Source organism: Lolium perenne, chromosome 7 (genome assembly GCF_019359855.2).
Source record: "Lolium perenne isolate Kyuss_39 chromosome 7, Kyuss_2.0, whole genome shotgun sequence".
In the NCBI taxonomy this organism is placed as follows: domain Eukaryota; kingdom Viridiplantae; phylum Streptophyta; class Magnoliopsida; order Poales; family Poaceae; genus Lolium; species Lolium perenne.
The window spans coordinates 223,216,859-223,231,240 of record NC_067250.2 but is presented as its reverse complement, the minus strand read 5'-3'; positions in this window follow the sequence as shown (position 1 = coordinate 223,231,240).

The following is a 14,382-nucleotide window of genomic DNA, read 5'->3' as shown; positions in this document are numbered from 1 at the left end:
TAATTAGGTGTGCCAAAGACCCAACCTTAGCCTCCAACTAAACATACACATATCAGTGTAAAAAAAAATCGTGTATCTCTTTTAGGTGTAGATTTTGATGGAAAACACCAGCTTTTGAGTTGGTATTGGAACTAGAGCTTCCTTTAGCACTAATAGTTAAATGAGAATGTGAACTAAAACTACTGTTTTTATTTAAATAGAACTGGTGTGCATACAATCTTTTTCATCCGATGTCCGTACGACAATTGCTCTGCTCCGTTTGATTGTTACACAAAACCAAGACATACACATGTCTTGACTTGAATATGTGAACGTCGGACATGGATTGTACGGTACTACGTATAGCACTTCTCTATGTAAAAATATATACAAGTTATGTTTAACATTTTCTAGGGTTGTTTAATAGAAAAAATAAATAATATGTCAAACTTGTCAAAAATATTTTTCTTCAACGCAACAATATAAGGGTATATAAAATTGGGATAAATAGGATAATTTAATATACTCCCTCTGTTTTTATATACAAGGCCACTATTGCATTTGTAGATACCCAAAAAATGAATTAAGAAATACCACAATAAATGAGTATGTGGGGGTCTCTATATCTATGGCTACATGCAAACTTCACATTAATAAGTACCATTGAAATCTAATCAATTCTTATTGAGGAAATATAATGACCATGTACTGCCCCCATCCAAAATTATGTTGCATATAATTTTTAGTCAAAGTCAAGTTTCTTTTTCTAGTTTGACCAAATATATATATGAAAAAATATCAAACATCTATAATATTAAATTTATATTACGAGAACCATCATGAAATATATTTTCATGATGTATGCATCAGATATTGCAAGGATAAATATTTTTGTCCTTACACATGATAAAACTATACAAAGTTTGACTTTGACTAAAAATTATATGCAAACCATTTTTGGACAAAGGGAGTATAGATGAAATTGTATATTTTAGTAGTGGCTTTGCATTCAAGAATCGGAGTGAATACTAAATTAAAATGGTACTCTTAACATTCCATGCAAACTCCAACTGTGAAGTACCCAAACAAGTTTTGCAATAATTCCATATCTTTTTTTCTAATTTATATTGAACAATGTCTTCCTTTAAAATTAATAAATAGGAATTTGAATTAAAATCACCTCATGTTTTGTAAACGTATTTATATAACATTTCCTAGAGCTATTGAATATGAACAAATGAAATGATATGTAAAAGTTCTTATAAAATAGAACTTTTTGGTCCAGAGTCATATCATGGCTATATAAGGTTATAATTAATAGGAAAAGTCAATATGCTAATCTAAAAAATTTCATGCTTCACAAATGAACTATCTCCCGTGGAGTTCTTAACTTAGATTGTAAACCTCCTACTTTGAAACACATAAACCAATTTTTTTAATAATTTGACTTATTTTTAGTTGATATTCTAATCAACTAGGTATTTATTTTGCATTAGTAATGAGGAATGAGAATCAAAATCCTCACGGTTAGGTAAACATAATTATTTACCATTCGTAGGGCATCTTAATAGAAAAGATAAATGAAATGATATCAAAACTTTTCAAAAAAATAAAACTTTTTAGCATAGAGACATAGTATGGGTAGATAATCTTTGAATAAATATAACAAGTTAATAGACAAGTTTAAAATATAATTGAAAATGGAAGGATAAAAAAAATAAGTTTGTGTGTCTCCGGCCTATGACACTCGCCATACTCTATAATATGGCCAAGTGTCCGGTATCAGACGCTAGACACACCTTCGGTTGGCCAAATTTGGCCTACCTGGACAAGAAATTAATCCTAGGTACTCCCTCATTCAGCCACCACACCTGCCCCGCACAACACCTTCCATGCATCTCACACCTCCTAGTAGTGCCAAGCCTATGTAGTGGCAAAACTGGGACATGGCCCGCCCAATTTTAGAGCAAAATACGACGGCCTAACACACTATGTTTGATCCACTTGATTCTATTGGACTCTTCTTTAGAATGACCTGCCCACATTTTTCTCTGAAGTTTCGCTACTACATCCCATCACCACCTAGCCACGCGTCCCACCTCATCTATGTTATTCTGCGCCTTGCGCTTCCCGTCCCATCCCCTCCTCCACCACCATCTCCTCCGCTGCAACTTCAGCCTCTCCCTCGTCCACCCAATCACATCCTCTCTAATGGTGCCTCCACTAGCCAATAAGCACCACCATTGCCACCTGGTCTTTCTCCATGGCCCAAGATATCTCCACTCTCCTATACCCCAATAACCCTCAAGACGACTATCATAGCGATAATTATGTGCTTAGAACATGCCCATGTTCATTGCATATTTAAATATGGATAACATGCTACTCTATGGTATTTCCTTTCATGTCTAAATATGTTGTATATGTTAGCATATTTTTATGTAAGCTCGGTAAAACGTAGAGAAGTTTGACTTCAGAAAAATGTAGAACTTCAGTTATTTTGGAATGGAGGAAGTATATATTATATATTTGTACTAATTGTGAAACTACACCACTAAAACAACACCGAGGGATAACTGAAGCTACCAATCCGGGATCTCACTCAAACTGGTCGATTGGTGGAGAAGCCACTCCCGTGTGGGGTGGCCGTGAGAACGATTCCGAGTCATACTTTATCTCGATGGACCTATTGCCGCCTATTTAGGAGCGGATCTTTAAACAACCCACCAAAAGTTTCAGAATTATTTGCACCAAAGTGCAAAGATTCTATTCATAGCAATGAAGCGTACGGATCATACAATGATGGAATAGCAACTCGCTGGCCTCGGTTGATAAGTGAGAAGGAGGGGACTGTTGGGCTGAGAGCTTAAAGCATCGCCTGTCGCGGCCCCTAGATGCCTCCTCAAAGAATTTGGGGGCACCAAACCTAGAGTCGCACCTAGTTGTGTCCCCAAAGGCTATTTGGGTCCGACACCGCCAAAATATTTTGTGGCATCCCTATGCCAACCCTGACCCACATGGGGCGCATAGGGGCGCTAGACAAAGTAGCCGTTGGATACCGATAGGAGGGCGCCACCAGTCAGCGGCCCAGCCACATTTTCCCCCACCACACCTCTCGCCCACCCGACCTCTTACACCCCACCACATTGGCACCGCCGGAGCAGCCTCCATAACCCCTCTTGACACGGATAGTTCAACGTCACGTACACTGACCCGAGCCACAGCCCTGCCACCTTGATTGTCCTCATTGCCGCAACTATCGACTGGTGGCGACCTCACATCATAGCTTGCACACAAGGTTATTGGCTCTTTGCCTAGGTTGGTTTCTTTGCTATATCTTGTTGCTCTCGCCGGCAATCAGTCGACTCACTTGTTCTGTTGTTTGAGCCAGAAGCTATGGATAGCCACAACGATATTATGCATGCTTTTCTTGAAGAAGAAGAAGCTGCCACCGCCGATCAAGAAGAGAATTTTACCATCCTTTGTTGTCTTCTGATAACCCACAAGTATAGGGGATCGCGATAGTCTTCGAGGGTAGTATAACCCAAATTTATTGATTCGACACAAGGGGAGGTAAAGAATACTTATAAGCCTTAACAACTGAGTTGTCAATTCAGCTGCACCTGGAAAAGCACTAGCAACAGGGGTGATGTGAAAGTAGCAGTAATATGAGAGCAATAGTAACAGTAACACAACAGCAGTAATAGCAATATGAGAGCAATGGCACCAGAAGATAGTTGATACTACTTCCAATGACATGTAGAACGAGTATATTATGATGAGAGATGGACCGGGGTTCCCAGCGATCTACACTAGTGGTAACTCTCCAATAAGTGACAAGTGTTGGGTGAACAAATTACAGTCGGGCAATTGATAGGAATCAAAGCATTAAGATAGAACATCAAGATTATTAATTATGTAGGCATGTTTTCCGTATATAGTCGTACGTGCTCGCAATGAGAAACTTGCACAACATCTTTTGTCCTACCAGCCGGTGGCAGCCGGGCCTCAAGGGAAACTACTGGATATTAAGGTACTCCTTTTAATAGAGTACCGGAGCAAAGCATTAACACACCGTGAAAACATGTGATCCTCACATCACTACCATCCCCTCCGGTTGTCCCGATTTCTGTCACTTCGGGGCCATTGGTTCCGGACAGTGACATGTGCATACAACTTGTAGATACAATCTAAGCAATAATTATAGAGCTCAAATCTAAGATCATGCCACTCGGGCCCTAGTGACAAGCATTAAGCATAACAAGATTGCAGCAACAATAACTTCACAAACTTTATAGATAGACTAATCATAATGTATCATCCATCGGATCCCAACAAACACAACACCGATTACATCAGATGGATCTCAATCATGTAAGGCAGCTCATGAGATCATTGTATTGAAGTACATGGGGGAGAGAATACCAACTAGCTACAGCTAGAACCCGTAGTCCATGGGGGAACTACTCACGGAGCATGATGGAGGCGGTGGCGTCGATGGAGATGGCTTCCGGGGGCACTTCCCCGTCCCGGCAGGGTGCCGGAACAGAGACTTCTGTCCCCCGAATTGGAGTTTCGCGATGGCGGCGGTGCCACAGTAACTTTTCTGGAGTTTCGTCAATTCGTACGGTGTTTTTAGGTCGAAAGGGATTTTATAGGCGAAGAGGCGGCGCAGGGGGGCACCTGGGGGCGCCTCACCCTAGGTCGGCGCGGCCAGGGCCTGGCCCGCGCCGCCATGTGGTGTGGTGGCCCCCTGGCCCCTCTCCGACTCTTCTTCGGTGTTCTGGAGCCTTCCGGGAAAAATATGAGGTTTGGCGTTGATTTCGTCCAATTCCGAGAATATTGCCCGAACAGCCTTTCTGGAACCAAAAACAGCAGAAAACAGGAACTGGCACTGTGGCATCTCGTTAATAGGTTAGTTCCGGAAAATGCATGAAATCATCATAAAGTGCAAGCAAAACATGTAAGTATTGTCATAAAACAAGCATGGAACGACAGAAATTATGGATACGCCGGGGACGTATCAGCATCCCCAAGCTTAGTTCCTGCTCGTCCCGAGCAGGTAAACGATAAAAAGAATAATTTCTGTAGTGACATGCTACTTACATAACCTTGATCATACTATTACAAAGCATATGAAATGAATGAAGTGACTCAAGGCAATGATCTATAGTTGCTAACAAATAGATAACATAAAGCAAAACTTTTCATGAATAGTACTTTCAAGACAAGCATCAAAAGATTGCACAAGAGTTAACTCATAAAGCAATAGATTCAAAGTAAAGGCATCGAAGCAACACAAAGGAAGATATAAGTTTCAGCGGTTGCTTTCAACTTTCAACATGCATATCTCATGGATAATTGTCAACACAAAGCAATATGATGAATGCAAATATGCAAGTATGTAAGAATCAATGCACAGTTAACACAAGTGTTTGCTTCTAAGATGGAAGAAAGTAGGTAAACTGACTCAACATAAAGTAAAAGAATGGTCCTTCAAAGAGGAAAGCATCGATTGCTATATTTGTGCTAGAGCTTTGGTTTTGAAAACATAAAGAGAGCATAAAAGTAAAATTTTGAGAGGTGTTTGTTGTTGTCAACGAATGGTAGCGGGTACTCTAACGCCCTTGCCAGACAAACCTTCAAAGAGCGGCTCCCATTTTATTTTATTTTTGGGTGGCACTCCTTCCAACCTTTCTTTCACAAACCATGGCTAACCGAATCCTCGGGTGCCTGCCAACAATCTCATACCATGAAGGAGTGCCTTTTTATTTTAGTTTTATTATGATGATGACACTCCCCCCAACCTTTTCTTACACAAGCCATGGCTAACCGAATCCTTCGGGTGCCGTCCAACAATCACAAACCATGGATAAGTGTCTATTTAGGTTAATTAATTTGGGACTGGGAATCCCGTTGCCAGCTCTTTTTGCAAAATTATTGGATAAGCGGATGAAGCCACTAGTCCATTGGTGAAAGTTGCCCAACAAGATTGAAAGATAAACACCACATACTTCCTCATGAGCTATAAAACATTAACACAAATTGAGAAGCATTTTGAATTGTTTAAAGGTAGCACTCAAGCAATTTACTTTGGAATGGTAGGAAATACCACATAGTAGGTAGGTATGGTGGACACAAATGGCATAGTGGTTGGCTCAAGGATTTTGGATGCATGAGAAGTATTCCCTCTCGATACAAGGGCTTAGGCTAGCAAGGTTGTTTGAAGCAAACACAAGTATGAACCTGTACAGCAAAACTTACATAAGAACATATCGCAAGCATTATAATACTCTACACTGTCTTCCTTGTTGCTCAAACACTTTACCAGAAAATATCTAGACCTTAAGAGAGATCAATTATGCAAACCAATTTCAACAAGCTTTACGGTAGTTCTCCACTAATAGGTTTAAACTACATGAAAAAAAACTTAATCTACTTGAGAGCTCAAAACAATTGCCAAGTGTCAAATTATCCAAGACATTATGAGGCATTTTCTGTTTCCAACCAAATAAAAATAATTATTGTAGCTTCCAACTTTTATCATTGAACATTAAAAGTAAAACGAAGAACAAGCGTTCATATGAAAAAGCGGAGCGTGTCTCTCTCCCACACAAGGATTGCTAGGATCCATCTTTATTCAAACAAAAACAAAAATAAAAGCACACAGACGCTCCAAGTAAAGCACATAAGATGTGACCGAATAAAAATATAGTTTCAATAGAAGAAACCTGATAAGTTGATGAAGAAGGGGATGCCTTGGGCATCCCCAAGCTTAGACGCTTGAGTCTTCTTGAAATATGCAGGGATGAACCACGGGGGCATCCCCAAGCTTAGACTTTTCACTCTTCTTGATCATATATCATCCTCCTCTCTTGACCCTTGAAAACTTCCTTCACAACAAACTTCTCATAAACTTCATTAGAGGGGTTAGTACTCAAAAAATTTGAATCCACCTTGGTCCTGTAGTGGCACATTGCAAGAACTCAATAAAACATTAGCTATAGCTCTCTATGTCTAGAAAAGCTCGCTTAAAGTCCACAAGAGACAATGCAAAAAACAGAGACAGAATCTGCCAAAACAGAACAGCCAGTAAAGACGAATTTTAAAGAAATACTTCCGTTGCTCAAATCAGAAAACTCAAAACTAATGAAAGTTGCGTACATATCTGAGGAACACGCACGTAAATTGGCATATTTTTCTGATTTTCCTACAGAGAAAACAGCCAAGATTCGTGACAGATAGAAATCTGTTTCTGCGCAGAAATCCAAATCTAGTATCAACCTTCGATTAGAGGCTTCACTTGGCACAACAAAACACAAAACTAAGATAAGGAGAGGTTGCTACAGTAGTAAACAACTTCCAAGACACAAATATAAAACAAAGTACTGTAGCAAAATAACACATGGGTTATCTCCCAAAAAGTTGCTTTCTTTATAGCCATTAAGATGGGCTCAACAGTTTTGATGATGCACTCGCAAGAAATAGTATTGGAAGCAAAAGAGAGCATCAAGAAGCAAATTCAAAACACATTTAAGTCTAACATGCTTCCTATGGAAAGGAGTCTTGTACACAAATAAATTCATGAAGAACAAAGTGACAAACATAAGAAGATAAAACAGGTGTAGCTTCAAAATTTTAAGCACATAGAGAGGTGTTTTAGTACCATGCAAATTTCTACAACCATATTTTCCTCTCTCATAATAATTCTCAGTAGCTTCATGAATAAACTCAACAATATAATTATCACATGCAGCATACTTTCCATGATTTCCAAACACATAATTTTTATCAAGTTCAAGAATAGTGGAATTAAAACTTTCAAACTTACTTTTATTAATAATATAACAAGGTAGTTGATCAATCTCAAGAGATATGGGACTCATAGAATAAGTCAAGAACTCTCCAATCCCATTTTCATTAGTAGTACAATTAATATTATCAAGTAACATAGGACCATCATCTAGAGCTTTATCATAAACATTTGCTAAGCAAAATTCTTTAGTACCATGCATTTCGATGTCAGGCACAAACAAAGCATTATCATAAGATTTATCAAAGTAGCATGGATTATCATAAATAACAGTAGCATAATTATTCTCACAAGTTTTACTCATAGGTAATATTTCAAGAGAATCCACAGGAACATAACATTCAACCTCTTCCGGTAAGCATGGAGGACAATCAGATAGTGTAAGAGATGAAGAGTTACTCTCATTAGAAGGTTGGCGTGGGTAGCTAATCCATTCTTCCTCCTTTTGTTCGTCGCTCTCCTCTTCTTTTTCATCCAATGAGCTTTCAGGTTCATCAATTTCCTCCTCTTTTTCATCCAATGAGCTTTCAGGTTCATCAGTTTCTTCTTCCACCGGTTCCTGCAAATTGTGAGTGCATTCTTGTGCATTAATGTGTCTCTCTTTATAATCAAGGATATAAGGATTCCTACTGTAGCATTCTATGCAAGAATTAAGGATAGTAGAGACATAATCTTTAAGGTCCTTACAAATAGCACAAGTTTCATAATTCTCAACCATGAAGGATTCTATCTCAGAGGCTCCCATAAATAAGACAAATTGTTCTACCTCTTCGAACCCATAATGAATATAGCAATTCCGATTATAGTTCTTAATTAAAAATTCCTCACTAAAGCCACATTGAAATTTAAGATGTTTATCCTGTTGAGAGCAACAGTTTATATCATGGCGTCTAAGCAAGATTTTAGCCATTGTATTTAATTTTTCTATCATAGCACTCATTATTTTACCAGTTCTTGATTCTCTATAATTATTATAACATTCTATAAGCTCCAAGTAGGTTGTAGGTTCTCCCATAACAGCAGTTTTTAATTTTTCGGTTTTTCAAATTTTTATGGATTTTTGGGTATATAGGAAAAGTAAAACAAGACAAAAATAAACTAAGCAAAAGTAAACTACGCAAACTAATACTAGACAGAAATAAACTAAGCACAAATAAACTAGACAAAAGTAAACTAAGCAAAACAAAATAAAATAAAACAGAGAGAGAGGTAGAGTGTACTCCCCAGGTGAACTTATGAGTAGAGCTATGCCTCCCGGCAACGGCGCCTTAAAAACAGTCTTGATAACCCACAAGTATAGGGGATCGCGATAGTCTTCGAGGGTAGTATAACCCAAATTTATTGATTCAACACAAGGGGAGGTAAAGAATACTTATAAGCCTTAACAACTGAGTTGTCAATTCAGCTGCACCTGGAAAAGCACTAGCAACAGGGGTGATGTGAAAGTAGCAGTAATATGAGAGCAATAGTAACAAGAATAATAAAGCAGCAGTAATAGCAATATGAGAGCAATGGCACCAGAAGATAGTTGATACTACTTCCAATGACATGTAGAACGAGTATATTATGATGAGAGATGGACCGGGGTTCCCAGCGATCTACACTAGTGGTAACTCTCCAATAAGTGACAAGTGTTGGGTGAACAAATTACAGTTGGGAAATTGATAGGAATCAAAGCATTAAGATAGAACATCAAGATTATTAATTATGTAGGCATGTTTTCCGTATATAGTCGTACGTGCTCGCAATGAGAAACTTGCACAACATCTTTTGTCCTACCAGCCGGTGGCAGCCGAGCCTCAAGGGAAACTACTGGATATTAAGGTACTCCTTTTAATAGAGTACCGGAGCAAAGCATTAACACACCGTGAAAACATGTGATCCTCACATCACTACCATCCCCTCCGGTTGTCCCAATTTCTGTCACTTCGGGGCCATTGGTTCCGGACAGTGACATGTGCATACAACTTGTAGATACAATCTAAGCAATAATTATAGAGCTCAAATCTAAGATCATGCCACTCGGGCCCTAGTGACAAGCATTAAGCATAACAAGATTGCAGCAACAATAACTTCACAAACTTTATAGATAGACTAATCATAATGTATCATCCATCGGATCCCAACAAACACAACACCGATTACATCAGATGGATCTCAATCATGTAAGGCAGCTCATGAGATCATTGTATTGAAGTACATGGGGGAGAGAATACCAACTAGCTACAGCTAGAACCCGTAGTCCATGGGGGAACTACTCACGGAGCATGATGGAGGCGGTGACGTCGATGGAGATGGCTTCCGGGGGCACTTCCCCATCCCGGTAGGGTGCCGGAACAGAGACTTCTGTCCCCCGAATTGGAGTTTCGCGATGGCGGCGGCGCCACAGTAACTTTTCTGGAGTTTCGTCAATTCGTACGGTGTTTTTAGGTCAAAAGGGATTTTATAGGCGAAGAGGCGGTGCAGGGGGGCACCTGGGGGCACCTCACCCTAGGCCGGCGCGGCCAGGGTCTGGCCCGCGCCGCCATATGGTGTGGTGGCCCCCTGGCCCCTCTCCGACTCTTCTTCGGTGTTCTGGAGCCTTCCGGGAAAAATAGGAGGTTTGGCGTTGATTTCGTCCAATTCCGAGAATATTGCCCGAACAGCCTTTCTGGAACCAAAAACAGCAGAAAACAGGAACTGGCACTGTGGCATCTCGTTAATAGGTTAGTTCCGGAAAATGCATGAAATCATCATAAAGTGCAAGCAAAACATGTAAGTATTGTCATAAAACAAGCATGGAACGACAGAAATTATGGATACGTCGGGGACGTATCATCTTCTACAATTGCATGCGGCCAAGCTGAATTATGCCGATCAAGAGGTTCCAAGCTTGGGAGAAGGAAGAGCAAGGAAAGGCAGAGGATGGAGGATGGAGGATGGAGGGGCACACCATTCTATATGCCGATTAATTTTCCGATCGTGCAACCGCTACCCGAAAGGAGTTTTGGCATCGGTTTAGGATGAACGAGAAGTTGTTCATGAAGTTGGTGTACAGTGTGAGGAGTACAATACCTACTTCGTGATGACGAAATACATAGTCAGAGTGCTCGGTTTCTCATCAATTCAGCAATGCACTGCTGCGATGAGGATACTTGCATATGGAGCCATGATGATACACAAGATGGCTACCTAGCTTCACATGGCCGAGTCCACGACTGTTGAATCCATGTATCGATTTTGGAGGTCATTGGTGGTAGTGTTTGGACCTTACTATCTGAGAGAACCCAATGTTGCAGAAACAACTGGTATCACAAAATGCACAAAGGAGACTTCCTGTTATGCTTGGAAGCATCGATTGCATGCATTGGTCATGGAAGAATTGTCCACGTACAAAGGACATCACAGGTATTGGAGTGTGGTGCTTAAAACTGTGGCTAATTATGACCTTTGGATTTGGCACACTTTATTTGACATAGCAGGGTCTCACAATGACATCAACGCGATTCAACGCTCACCGTTGTTTTCGAGATTAGCTGAAGGACATGCTCCATAGTGTGACTATGAGATCAATCGCCACCAGCAAATAGGGTACTACCTAGACATTTGGAGTCTCCCACAATGATAGGGCAAAGGTGGCCGATCTTTCGATGAAAGTATGATAACGTCGATTTGTTGGTGGAGTTCGTGCTTGACGATCCGACTACACGTGCAAAGCTCGTGCGCCAATGCAATCGCTAGGACAATCTCCGGGAGTTACTGATCTTGCGGATGCGCAATCAGCCTGACCAGCGAGGGTCTTAATTCCTACCTGAAATCGAGAACAAGTAAGAACTAATATTGCAATCAGAATATTGTGGATGAAAGATGAAAGCTTTACTGAAAATGTGGGATTCCGAATAGTCGGTCTTGTTCTGGGCGTTGGCCTCAAAAGAAGTACACGAGAGTTGCAGCAATGGCTAACTTTTAATCTAATCAAAATCCGAGTCTAAACGTGATGGCTATGGGGGTATTTAAAGGAGGAAAAGGTGGGGTTTCGACCAGCCATACGTATGGTGGCCGAACCAAACCCTAGAAGGCCTTTCCCCCTTCAATACGGACTCTAAAAAGTGGCTGACTTAATTCCTGCGAAAATGACATGGGCCTGGCCCAAAACTAAAGGTGACGCAGCACCATATTATGCTATGGACGAAATTATGAAGTGGAGAACTCTATATTTCGTCCATGTCTTCATCTCTTCTTATGGTGGCTTCAAAGTCCTGAAATCTCCACTTGTGGCGTCATCTTCAATCCTCAAGTGCTTGCTGCCATCTCCTCCATGTGTGATCATGCTCCAATGCTTGTCCTCCCCATCCATGCTAGATCCATCATTCCTAAGAGTAACAAACATATCTGATTTAGGCAGCATCATATTCTCATGTATATGAGGAACAGTTCCAAGAAACGAAAGTACCTGATAGTTAAGTTATTTGGCACGAGCTCAAGTGATTGGTCCTTGTATTTGTGTGGCTGTAGGTACAGCGGTTGTATCAATAGATGGGATGTCCTCATCATGCCCCCCTTCTTGAATTGATGTCGTCCTCGACGCAAGCTCATCTTCTTCACCAAAGTAAGGCTTCAAATCTGCAATGTTAAATGTAGGACTTACCGGACCCAATTCTGCAGGAAGCTCAAGTTTATATGCATTATCATTTATTTTCTCTAACACCTTAAAAGGACCGGCGGCACGGGGCATTAACTTAGACTTGCGCAATGCAGGAAAACGATCTTTGCGCAAATGCAACCAAACAAGATCACCAACATCAAACACAACATGCTTTCTTCCTCTATCCCCAGCAATTTTATACTTAGCATTCATGCGTTCTATGTTGTCTTTAGTAGTCTCATGCAATTTTAATATCAATTCAGCACATTGTGTAGCATCCAAATCATTTTGCACCGAAGATGGTAAAGGTAACAAATCAATAGGTGCACGTGGGACAAACCATACACAATCTCAAAAGGGCACATCTTAGTGGTAGAATGCAGCGAACGATTGTAAGCAAATTCAATATGAGGCAAACACTCTTCCCACAATTTTAAGTTCTTCTTCAAAACAGCCCAGCGCATAGTAGACAATGTTCTATTTACTACTTCAGTTTGTCCATCAGTTTGGGGATGACATGTAGTACTAAACATCAATTTAGTCCCCAACTTAGCCCATAAACATCTCCAAAAGTGGCTAAGAAATTTAGTATCACGATCAGAAACAATAGTATTTGGCACACCATGTAAACGCACAATTTCGCGAAAAAACAAATCAGCAACATGTGTAGCATCATCAGTTTTATGACATGGAATAAAGTGTGCCATCTTAGAAAACCTATCCACAACAACAAAAATACTATCCCTCCCCTTCTGTGTACGAGGCAATCCCAAAACGAAATCCATAGAAATATCCTCCCAAGGTACACTAGGAACAGGAAGAGGCATATATAAACCATGTGGATTAAGGCGAGACTTAGCTTTTTGACATGTAGTGCAGCGTGCCACAAATCTCTCAACGTCTCGACGCATACGTGGCCAAAAGAAGTGTGCAACAAGTACATCTTCCGTCTTCTTGACACCAAAGTGACCCATCAACCCTCCTCCATGCGCCTCCTGCAACAACAAAAGACGAACGGAACTATCTGGGATGCATAGTTTGTTAGCACGGAACACAAATCCATCATTGAGGACGAATTTGTTCCATGTTCTACCATCTCTACAATTCAGCAACACATCTTTGAAATCAGCATCATGCAAGTATTGTTCCTTTATAGTCTTTAATCCAAAAATCTTGAAGTCAAGTTGAGATAGCATAGTATAACGGCGCGACAAAGCATCAGCAATAACATTATCTTTACCCTTTTAGTGTTTGATAACATAAGGAAAAGACTCAATAAATTCAACCCACTTTGCATGGCGATGATTCAACTTAGCTTGACTACGAATATGCTTCAAAGATTCATGATCAGAATGTATAACAAATTCTTTAGGCCATAAATAATGTTGCCAAGTTTCTAATGTCCGAACCAGCGCATAAAATTCTTTATCATAAGTAGAATAGTTCAGACTAGGCCCACTCAATTTCTCACTAAAATATGCAACAGGTTTGCCCTCTTGTAATAACACACCTCCCAATCCAATTCCACTAGCATCACATTCAAGCTCAAAAGTCTTATTGAAATCAGGAAGTTGGAGTAATGGAGCATGTGTTAACTTATCTTTTAGTATCATGAAGGCTTCTTGTTGTGCATCGCCCCACACAAAGGGCACATCCTTCTTTGTAAGCTCATTCAGCGGCGCAGCAATGGATCCAAAATCTTTCACAAAGCGCCTATAGAAACCAGCGAGGCCAAGAAAGCTCCTCACTTGTGTGACCGTCTTTGGCTGCGGCCAACTCTCAATTGCCTCAATCTTGGCTGGATCAACTTCAATTCCCTGCGCAGTAACAACATAGCCAAGAAACGCAACTCGATTGGTGCAAAATGTGCACTTCTCAAGATTACCATACAAACGTGCATCACGTAAAGCATTGAAAACAGCACGTAAATGATCCAAATGTTCCTCCAAAGATTTGCTATAAATCA